Here is an 11,606-nt window from a genome sequence, read left to right as displayed (position 1 = left end):
AATCCATCTACTGATTGATATTTGTGATGTTTCCAGTGGGGTTTTTTTTGGCCTCAGAAAGGATTCAATCTGGTTTCTATTTGAACAATTTTTAGAAGAAATTGAAGTATAATTGACAAACAATATTATATTAACTTCAGGTATACAACAGAATGATTCAACATTATTATACCTTATGAAGTGATCATGATGAGACTAATAGGCATCTGTCATCATACAAAGTTGTATGGTGTTATTGGCTATATTCCCTGTGCTGTGCTTAACATCTCTGTGCTTATTTATTTTATAACTGGAAGTTTTTGCCTCTTAAGATACTATGAAAAACAGTATGGAGGTTTCTCAAAAAAAATTAAAAATTAAAAATAGAAATACCATATGACCCAATAATTCATATTCTGGGTATTTATCAGAAGAAAATGAAAACACTAACTCAAAAACATATGTGCATCTCCTTGTTTATTGCAGCATTATTTACAATAACCAAAATATGGAATCAACCTAGGGGACTTTTCTTTTACTTTTCTGTTTTTTTTTCTTTTCTTTTTTTTTTTTAGAATTTTGAAAAAAATCTATCTTTTCTAAAGATTTGATACAGGAAAGGAAGAATTCAGCACATGGTTAGTTTTCTTATAAGTTGAAGGTTTAGTTATATTTATGGTAACATTGGCCTAATGCATACTTAGTTATGTAGTAAACCTCTTTTTTATTTTTGCTTAAGTTGTTATAGAAGCTAATCATCCCTTTAAGAACTTTTTTTACATCCATCTATACGCAGGTTTAAAAAATTTCAAATCCATTTGAGGTTTAGTCATCATATTATCTCTAGAATAATTTGAATGTTTCTTTCCCTAACCATTTATTTTGTGAATAAGATGAATGTCATTGATTTTTAAACAATCAAAATAATTCAGAAAATGTATTTGTGCTTGGTACCTTTTTAGATAAAATGATTTAATTATTTTTTTACATTTCTTCTCTAGACTTTCTAAAATTGAGCTATCAATTATTATTTTGTCAGTTTTTGAAATGTGTCCTTTTAATTTATATATTGAGTTTCATCTTGTTAAAATTTCATGCATTCACATATAGCTATGGTTTGTTGTGTTATTGTCTGTGTGGAGATTTCTGTTAGAAGAATTAGTAGGCAACACAGAAGTGTTTTCATTTAAGCCAAGTCCTGAATTTTTCAAAATCACTATGAACTACAAAGAAGGCAGCAGTAAAAAGTTTTGTTCTATATTTACTACATGAAGTAATTTGCTTTTACCATCATCCTGATACACAGAGTGAAAAACCATATCCATTTACACACTTGGTAAAACAACAGTTTAAAGATCAAAGACATCATTGTTTTCTTGTGAATTTCCCTTATGGCCCCAGGATAAAATTTGGCATCTGTGGGTTGTGCAAGATTTGACTAGGAGAAGGGCCAGGAAAGAAGAGCTGCTAGGCCAAACATTGTATTGCATTGCACACAAGCATCCTCAAGTGATCTCAATCTCATAGCTGCGTCTTTTCTCTACTGATCATCACAGATGTACAACATCATGAGTGTAAATTTGGTAAATATAATTACATGATCGATGTTTTAGATCAGTGGTAGTCAACCTGGTCCCTACTGCCCACTAGTGGGCATTCCAGCTTTCATGGTGGGTGGTAGCAGAGCAACAAAGTATAAATAAAAAGATAGATTTAACTATAGTAAGTTGTTTTATAAAGATTTATTCTGCCAAACTTAGTGAACATTCGACATAAAGTACTTGGTAAGTAATTATTATTATATGCTTTAACTTGCTGTAACTCTGCTTTATAAATTTTATAAAGTAAAGTTACTTCCCTACTTTATAAATCACCATTACTGTGGAACCAGTGGGCGGTTAGAAAATTTTACTACTAACAGAGATACAAAAGTGGGTGGTAGATATAAAAAGGTTGACTACCCCTGTTTTAGGTAGTATTATACCTTAAAATATGGAGAGAATTACATTCTATGTAATGTTAAGCAAAGAGCAAATTCAAATAGATTTTGCTAGGGAAATACATTTTACTAATGAATGATTCAGAGAAAGAAGAACATAAATCTTATTATATTAAGTATTTAATTTTGTGTAATGACTAGCACATTATTGACCACTTATTTATATTAAATTATTGTGCTAGTAATAATTGGTCATGGTAATATATTTCTTGATCTTTGTTATGGGACTATTAAATGTTAGTAAGAAATGACATCATTCAAATCTTTTCAATGTTCCTTTCCCAAATGAAGAAAACAAACAAAAACAAGCAGGGAATAATGAATTATCTCAGCACACATTCAGATTCTACCGGTTGATGCATTTGAAGGCCTTGATTGATTCTTCCTCTTCTTCATTTCCCTTTTACATTATCTTTTCTTCATTTTTTTTTGTTCTAGTCAATGTTGTTAAAATGCCTTATCATTCTATTTCTCTAGATCCTGGTAATTTTAAAAAATTTAACTTGCTTTAGTTGTAACAGATAATGCTATTAATTATTAAGTGATTAAAAAACCAAACTCTAACTTATCATGTTTTATGAGATTTATGATTAATTATTGAACTATTTATTTATCAACCTGGGATGAGAAATAAGTTCTCAAAATATAATTAAACAAACTATCATTTATTAATATGATGTATGTGGTATTAGTTTTATTAATTAAGAAATCTTGAAGAGGAAAATTGACTTACCATTTTTTTACTATAATAACTTTCCAATTTACACGATGACATTTAAATAATACTGAAACTGTTTGGCTTATGCAATCCCAGGGTTTATATTTTATATTATTCATATTTAGTACATGAGAAAAATTCTAAAATCTTAGAACAAATGAAGATCTGTAAGATGTAATGGTTCATTTAAATATCTATTCTTAATGTGTTTACCTTCTATTTTCTTTGTCTCTCTCCTCTTACTGCTTTAATGCTGTGTTTATTTCCATTAACGTTCTGTAATTAGTTTTTACTATGCATGTGACTCATCCCAAATTTGTCTTGGATCTACTCTTTTCTCTCTGGAATTTTTTTATTGAGTATTTATTTATTGAGTATTATTTTATTGAGTATTCATTTATTGAGTATTACTCAATACTGCCACCTGCATTTTACAGTTCTCTAACTCAGTATGACACAGACTGAACCGATTGTCTTCTCTGGTTCTGTCACCTACTAATTGTGCGTGTGACCTTAAGCAAATCACCTTAACTGCCCCAATTTCACTATTAGGAAGTTAAATGAAGTAATACAAGTAACAAACTTAGAATTGTGTCTGGAGGTGTTGAGTAATTGCTCTTGTGGCCAACTTTTCCCTCCCTTCCCTTCTCTGTCCCAGTTCTCCAATATTTTGTAAGGAGAATCTCTATCCAGTCACCAAATCATCTTTAGTTGGCTCTTTTCCTTGCCTCCCACATCAATTCCATCAACTCCCATCAATTGATTTTTCTTTGATCCCAAATAACTATACTCTAGGTCAGGATCTAATTGCCTGGCCCTTTCATAGATGGTTTTTACTGTTCTTCCTGACATCTGGCTTTTTCTTATTTAGTTCTTATGTGCTGTTAGGAAAAACTTAATGGATTCCCCAATACCTATAAAATAAAGTCCAACATGCGTTATTTTAGATTCAGGACCCTCAATTATGAGATGTCCAGGTATTACCCTCTTTATCTTTTCTATTCTTTTTGCAAACCTCACCTTCTGTTGCATGAAGATACTTCAATTGCACATACACCACGTTTTCCTCTCTCAGAGTCCTTGTTCATGCTTTTTCCTGCCTCATTGCCTCAGAATGCTTCTCACTTCATGCCCATATGACCAAAATCAAACCCATAATTTAAAAGAACAGCTCAGAGCTTTCTCTCTTCCCAATATTTTCAAGTAATTTAATAATTTCTTAATCTAAATTGTCACTTCATTTGTATGTTTCACTACTTTCTGTCTTATATCTTTGTCTATTTGTCTTTAAGTTTTTTAATGGCAGAATCTTAATCTTCTTTGTCTTAGTATCTACTCAAGCAATGTAAATAAAACTTCAGAATTCTCTGTTGAATAATTACATGCATATGTTTTGATTTAGTTATTGCTCAAGTGATTACTAAAAGGATTTAAGAAAATGTAAGAGGATGGAATTAATGAATATAGTAGTCCTTACTCTGGTAGATTTTCTGGAATGTGAGAATAGCCTCAGCATTTGCCACAGATTACTTATAAAATACTTTGAGACTCTGAATGAATTAACTTTTACTGTGGTTTTGAATGTATATTCAAAAGTACTGAGCTAGGTACATCTCAAAAAACTTTTGATTCAAGATGTTATAAGCGGCCCTGGCCGGTTAGCTCAGTGGTAGAGCATTGGCCTGGCGTACAGAAGTCCCGGGTTCGATTCCCGGCCAGGGCACACAGGAGAAGCGCCCATCTGCTTCTCCACCCCTCCCCTTCTCCTTCCTCTCTGTCTCTCTCTACCCCTCCCGCAGCGAGGCTCCATTAGAGCAAAGATGGCCTAGGCGCTGGGGATGGCTCCTTGGCCTCTGCCCCAGGCGCTAGAGTGGCTCTGGTCGCAGCAAAGTGACGCCCGGGAGGGGCAGAGCATCGCCCCCTGGTGGGCAGAGCGTCGCCCCTGGTGGGCGTGCCGGGTGGATCCCGGTCGGGCGCATGCGGGAGTCTGTCTATCTCTCCCCGTTTCCAGCTTCAGAAAAATACACACACACAAAAAAGATGTTATAAGCATTTCTTTTCTTTTGCAAAATAATTTAAAAAATAAGCTGTTTACTAAACCTAAGAAAAATGCTGTTTCCCATTGAGTAAAACACACCATAGGAGGGGAAATACTTTAATTTATGATAATTCTGAATACATGGACAATATTCCTTTCTGAATATCTTGTGGAACTCTAATTTTCCAAATTTTAGTGCCATGTATATTCAATGATATTTTAAGAGTGGTTTAAATTTTTAACAACTTCACTGAAAGATTCTTTGTATTTTCAACAAAAGTAGGTGATGTGATTTTTTAAAGAAACAATGAAGTATTCAGAATGCACTGTTCTCAAGATGTTCTAATGAAGTATAGAAAAGGTTATAATAGTCAATATACTTAGCATTTCTTGTCTAACAGATGAACTTATGAATTTTTGAGAATGTTTCTTAAAACATGCTTTTCAGTGATTCATTTAGTCAAAACATATTTTGCCCTTTAAAAAGGAACATCTCTGTCAATTCTCCAAATTTAATCTGTAATTTAAGCTTCTAATTAGGAGCTTTACCACCCAAACTTTGCATTAGGATTTTGGTATAACATAAATATTGCATATTTTTTGTTTTTTAGTCCCAAATTATACAGTTAGCCATTTTTTGGTATGTGGAATACTTTAAAGTAACTGGTAATCAGTTTCTCTTTAATTTGAAATAATTATTGAATGTCATAATTTTAATTACTACTTGGTTTTATTATTAATGATAATATGGTAGGCCTTGTATATGTGTGGGTTTCACCTCTGCAGATTCAACCAACCACAGATCAAAAAATAATTATTTTTAAGGGTCACTACATTTATTGAGTCAAAATAAAATCAGTGGCAGACGTATGAAATTGGGTTTGGTTCACATTTGGCCAATTTCCATTTGCAGCAGAGATGACCTGAGGTGAAGAGAAGGCACAGTATGCTGGCAAGGGGACACTGAACAAAACCATCTTCCATTTACTGTAAAAGCAGCCATCACACAGCAGTGTGAGTCTGCAAAGGCAGGGGACGCAATGTTTAATGGACAGGGATAATGCCAAAGTAAGCAAGAACTTCCAAGAGAGGACAGGGCCAGCACATTGAGAACAAGTTGCCACAGGGCCTAGTTGAAGAACACTATTGTGTGCAATTCTGCTGGGTCACTTGGGGAATGCAGTGACCACATTGTAGCCTTTGGGTGGGGTGACCCACTCTCAGCCATGCTTTTCACAGTAGATTTGATCTTCCACAAAGAAATGACCCTTCTGTTTCAGGCGTGTGCCTCAGTTGGTGCACACATACCACTCAGGGTGAAGGCCCCACAGCTTCACAAACACATCAACCATGCTGGTGCCACATCTGGCACATATGGGCAATTTCTGAGTATTTCCAGTTGATGCAGCCACTTTAGTGATGGGAGCCTTAACTGATCTGAATCCCGAGGGCTTGTTGGGATCCCCTTTCTCTTCAGATTCCAGGATTTCCTGCAAAACCAGAAATGAAGTGGACTGTTTTGGGCTCTCATTTAACCCCTGTTCCTCCCGAAATATCTTGTAAACTGCAGATTCTTTGTGGATGACAAGTCCACTTGGAGGCTGAGAATGCTCTAAGGCTCTTCCATTCATCTCTGGTCCACTGGCTGTCATTTTTCACTCCAAGGTGCTGTTGAAGTTGGAGATGTTCTCAGAGGGGTAGAGGCTAGAGGGGTTGTTTCACTGGTTCATGATGATGCTGGGCAGCAGAAGTAAAGGCAGGCAAAGTAGTGAAGGGCATGGTACTTCATTTGTGGGCACTTTCTATGTGCAGAACCTCTTGTGATTCAGAGGCTAAATTCATCTTGTATGGATGACATTTCCCTGCCTCTCGTACTAGAGAAGACCAGACTTTATGTTCAGATCTGGCTACTGTGAGTCATGTTGACTGTGCAACCCTTATTTTTGTTCTGAGCTTCCAAGTGATCATGTTGCTGGTGTTTTCCTCATCGATGGCTGTGATTATGTCTCCAATACATAAATTAGCTATAGCAGTCTTGCTTCTGGGAGTAACCTGGGAAGTGGTGGGAGGCTGCTCAAAGCCCTTGCCACCATGAGGCAAGGCTCTACCTGAGTCTTTAGTTTATTAAGAATAAAGTAGGCCCTGGCTGGTTGGCTCAGTGGTAGAGTGTCATCCCAGCATGTGGATGCCCTGGGTTTAATTCCTGGTCAGGGCACACAGGAGAAGCACCCATCTGCTTCTCCATGCCTCCCCCTCATGCTTCTCTCTCTCTCTCTCTCTCTCTCTCTCTCTCTCTCTCTCTCTCTCTCCTGCTCCTACAGCCATGGCTCTATTGGAGTAAGTTGGCCCGGGGTACTGTGGATAGGTCCATGGCCTCCACCTCTGGTACTAAGAAGAGCTTGGTTGCTGAGTAACAGAGCAATGCCCCAGATGGGCAAAGCATTGCCCCCTAGTGGGCTTGCTGGATGGATCCCTGTTGGGGAGCATGTGGGAGTCGGTCTCTCTGCCTCCTTTCCTCCTTTCCTCTCACTGAATAATAATAATAATAAAAAGAATAAAGTGTACCTTGTGCCAGAGGGTCACATTTTGGTCTGGTAAATGTTGCTTATCTATGTCTTTATATATAAAAGAGTATAGTCCGTAGAGATCTTTACTTCTTTCTTCCTGATTACAGGAACAAATATAAAGGAATAAGTAAGAATTTCTTTAAAAATGAGACATCCCCACTAGTACTTTTTACTTTTTTGACATATGTTTTTCTGAACTTACATGGCAGTGGTAAACATTGGTCAGTTCATTATCCCTAGGAAACAATGCAGAATATATAACCAATTTTCTTAAAAATTGTTATTCATGTATTCTTGCTCTGTTTATTTTCTTTTTGACATATAAATTAGTATTTTGCATGTGAAAATTTAGGTTGAATTTTGGAAGCTGCTTGAGAATTTTAACCTTTGATAACATGCAACAATAATGTGACAGGCCCCAAATTTATTTATTTATTTTTTCATTCACATCAGATTTATTGATTTTAGAGAGAGAGAAAGGAGACAGAGAAGAAAAAGAGGGAGAGAGACAAAGTCAGGAACAATAAGCTGTTCCTGTATGTACACTGACTGGGAATTGAAACAGCAACTTTTATGAACGGACGATACTCTTAACCGAGTTATTCGGCCAGGGCAGACAAAAGTTATTTTCTAAGAGAGCATTATAATCATTTTTATACTGGGACTCACTGTCACTGTCATTATTGTAACTATCATGCAGCCGTTATTATGCAGACATATAAAAGCTATAACGATGGAACATTTGCTCCCACATTATGGCTTGGGATTGGTGCATTTAGTTTGATTCTTTTATTAAATGCAGCTGCTGAAGCTCCGAGATGGCAAGAGACTTGTTCAAGGTCACACACACACACAAAAAACAGAATTAGAGAAAAAAAAACTCATGTAATTATATTACTAGGTCAAATATATTGGTCACTAAATAATCATACTCTTCCACCAGTGTTTAAAGAAAAAATTGTATGCCACAATTCAGGATAGTGTTGTAGCCATAGTATAGGTTAATTGTTTATTTTTTCTAGGTCCTGATCTTTGTGTAGCTTTAAACAAATCACTTTAATTTCTTGACTTTGAGGAGTACAATATTGTTTACCAGTGACTTCCTGTGTTTACTAAATGTGGAGTATTCGGGGGTGATGTGGGCAGATCCTATTTTTTATTATGGCTGCAACACCTCACACTGCATGTGGTCTTGAGCAATGTAATTTTGCCATCCCTGTAATAAGGGTGGGGGTCTAATTCTGCCCTCCTGAAATCTGGGCTGGTCTTAGTGACTCACTCAGAACAAACAGTATGCTCCAAAATAGATGTGACATGAATTCCCAGGCTCGGGAAGAAAAAGTCCTGTAGTTTCTGCCCTGGTCTCTTGGGACAGCCACTCTTATCGGTCTCTGGGAACCCTGGCGCTTCCTGAGATTCCCGTTACCCTCAGAGGCCGCATGTAGCATTTACAATCCTGGCTGAGCTCAGCTTTAAAATTTTTTTTCTAATTAGAATATTATTTTTTATTTATAAATTTTAGAGACAGAGAGAAGAAGTGGAAGAGGAAGAGGGAGGAGAGGCATTCATTTGTTCTTCAACTTAGTTGTGCATTCACTGGTTGCTTCCTATATGCGCCCTGACTGGGGATCTAACCTGCACCCTTAGCGTTTTGGGATGTGCCCTGACTGGGGGTTTAACTTGCAACCTTAGTGGTTTGGGCCTGAGTTTAGCTTTTAAATCATCTTAGTTCTAATGCCAGACTTTTATGAGAGAAGAAGCCTCCAGTTCTTTGAGTTACCTTCAATTCTTTAAGTATTACCAGCTGAGGCCCCAGACAAATTAAACTAGATGCAAGTCCTCTCACTGCACATTGTCCAAACTCCTGACCTAGAAAATATATAAACAAACAAACAAACAAAAAAGTGTTTCTGCCACTATGTTTGAGAAATTTGTATGTCGCAATAGATAATTTGAACTGATGATAAAAGAAACCTCTTTGGATGAAATAAAAATTGTTTTAATATCTCTCTCGATACCTTGGCTGGAGCAGAGAGGCTTCGCGAGGGCAAGGGCATCATTGCCATCCATGCATGTGGCGATCCTTATGCACTTGGTCTCCTTTCCCAGATTGGCAGCAGCTTGGCCAGCATCCTTTCCATTGGAATGGGCTGTCTCCCTCACTCATTCTACATGCTCTAATCAACAACTGTAGTCAATAGACAAGACTGTAAGCTCTGGGCTATAAAGTACCTACAGTGGATGGTCAATGGTCTTTGAACTTTGGGGCATGCCCTCAGTGATTAAAGAGTCTTATAGAAAGGTCAGAGGTTAGGGTTCATTCTGATGTGTAGGCAAAGCATGTTGGTTAACAAAAACCTGGGACAGGAAAGGGAAGTCCTGTCCCTAGGGAATGCCGGGAATGATCTATATGTAGCTGTTTCTTTTAATATCCCTTCTCCAGGATTAATTCAAATAATAGTAAAAAGGATAAAATACAGCCCTGAAGAGAAAATAGCAAGATACTGATGAATATATATGTATATATTCATCATGCCGTTTTTGTAATGTGTGTGTGAGATCTCTGAAAGAGTGAAAAATAGTTTTTAAGGGAATCCACCACATTGCTGAGAATGGGTAATTATGTCTATGGATAGAATTGGAACAGTGGAGAGGGCAGGTTAGGAAATGAAAATTAAATCTGCCTTCTTAGCTTTTCTATTTCCCTCTTCCATTCTCCTGCCTTCCTCCCTCTTGCTCTGAATATGGGAGAACCAAATCATTACAATACAGATCTCATCATAAATCTCAGAGATCTGTACTGTTAAAAATGTGGTCCCCCAAAAGACAGGTATGCTCCACATTTTATCAGACACCCATCACAGACCACTGCAGATGTTCTCAGTCTCTTTGTTTCAGCCATTCATTACTGAGTTATTCAGCTCTGCGTCGGCTTCATAGAGTTCACTTAGATGTAACCTGACAACCCTTCACCTTATGCCCCTGCAAAAGGGCTTCTTTGTCAATTCCCAAGTGTAGGATGCTTAGCACTCATGTAAGCAAAACTCAGAAGTATGAGGGATTTAACAGTCCATCACAGAAGCTTTTGACTAGGGGAAAATGGGGATAGTAGATAAAAGCTTTTCTTTTCCCTGGCCCAGATGGAATGCCTAAGGTGAAGCGAAGGTGTCTTCTCAGAAGACAGTCCTATCAGAGTATAGTCACTTGTAGCAAAGGCCAGCTTGATAGGGCATCATTACATTATTAGTTCCTTCTTCCCTGTTTCAAATCCCTTGTCTGACACTGCTGATGGCTGGGATTGCATTTCCTTATAAAGTAAAGTAAATAGTAGCTATTATTCTATGCCTCAGGCTCTGCTTTCTGCCAAACCCAGTATAAGATACATAGAAAAGAGGAGTTTCTCAATTTTAGGCCCATGACCAAACCTCAGACATATATCATCTTGACAAACTATTGTCAAAAAATATTAACACTGTGGCCAAATAATAGTAATGGCTTGAACTCAAGAGATCAATGTGCTTATTGGCTACTGGGCCAAAATATCAAAAGAAACCTAAATAAACCTATAAACAAGGAGGAAATAGAAACAACTATCAAAAACCTCCCTGAAAACAAAAGTCCAGGACCAGATAGCTACATTGGTGAATTCTACCAAACATTCAAAGAAGATTTGGGTATCTATCCTTCTCAAAGTCTTCCAAAATATAGAAGAAGCAATACTTTCCAACATATTTTATGAGGCTAACATAATTCTTATATCAAAACCTGGCAAAGACAAAAAAGAAAACTACAGGCCAATATCTCTAATGAATACAGATGCAAAAATCCTAAACAAAATACTAGCAAATTGAATACAACAACACATTAAAAAATAATACAACACAATCAAGTGGAATTCATTCCAGGAGCACAAGGATGGTTCAACATATGGAGTACATGTTAAGAACTGCATAAAAATAATTCTGAACAGAAAACCTCAACTTCAAGATCCAGGAGGGTCCTGGTTGGGTAGCTCAATTGGTTAGATAGAGCATCGTCTACCACACTTCAAGATTGCAGGTTTGATCCATGGTCAGGTCACACACAAGAATCAACTAACAAACGCATAAATAAGTGGAACAACAAATCAGTGTTTGTTCCTCTCTCTTTCTTCCTCTTTTTCTCTCCCTTCCTTTCTCTCTAAAATCTATCAATAGACAAAAAAAAAATGTTTAGACAGAACAAAAGAAAATGCTCCAGAATAAGTAAAGTGAAGAATGAAGAAGAATCTTATTGTGAATAGTCCTTAAGTGAAACTCAGTGGAA

At 36.8% G+C, this 11,606-nt stretch overlaps 1 pseudogene; it reads right to left on the bottom strand.

Moving 5' to 3' along the window:
* Positions 1-5,900: 5,900 nt before the first annotated feature.
* On the bottom strand, positions 5,901-9,371 carry LOC136319425 (PDZ and LIM domain protein 1 pseudogene; annotated as a pseudogene).
* Positions 9,372-11,606: the final 2,235 nt, after the last annotated feature.

This window comes from Saccopteryx bilineata, chromosome 1 (genome assembly GCF_036850765.1).
Source record: "Saccopteryx bilineata isolate mSacBil1 chromosome 1, mSacBil1_pri_phased_curated, whole genome shotgun sequence".
Classification (NCBI taxonomy): domain Eukaryota; kingdom Metazoa; phylum Chordata; class Mammalia; order Chiroptera; family Emballonuridae; genus Saccopteryx; species Saccopteryx bilineata.
Note: the sequence above shows the minus strand (reverse complement) of the source record. Positions and strands in the feature narration are given on the sequence as shown.